Below are 289 nucleotides of genomic sequence, written 5' to 3' on the forward strand. Positions count from 1 at the left end.
CCTCCCTAGTGTAGACGGGATGCGGTTTTATATTGGAAATGAGGGGCAGGGGGAGGAGGTGGCGCGCACACGGAGCGATGAGTGTGCGGTGTCAATCAGAGGGGTTTTGTGTCTCCTTGACTCCTGATGGTCCGTGGCTGAGGTGTCCCGGGTGGCACCACAATGAATATGAATAGGGGTCCTTGCTAAATGGGACAGTCAAAGCGCACCGCCCTGAATAATGGCACGTCATCCTAACTAGACCATTATACATAGGAGGGCTCCTTTTGTCTCTGCTCTCTGCGGCAGG

Source organism: Phaethon lepturus, unplaced genomic scaffold, assembly GCF_000687285.1.
Source record: "Phaethon lepturus isolate BGI_N335 unplaced genomic scaffold, ASM68728v1 scaffold45891, whole genome shotgun sequence".
In the NCBI taxonomy this organism is placed as follows: Eukaryota; Metazoa; Chordata; class Aves; order Phaethontiformes; family Phaethontidae; genus Phaethon; species Phaethon lepturus.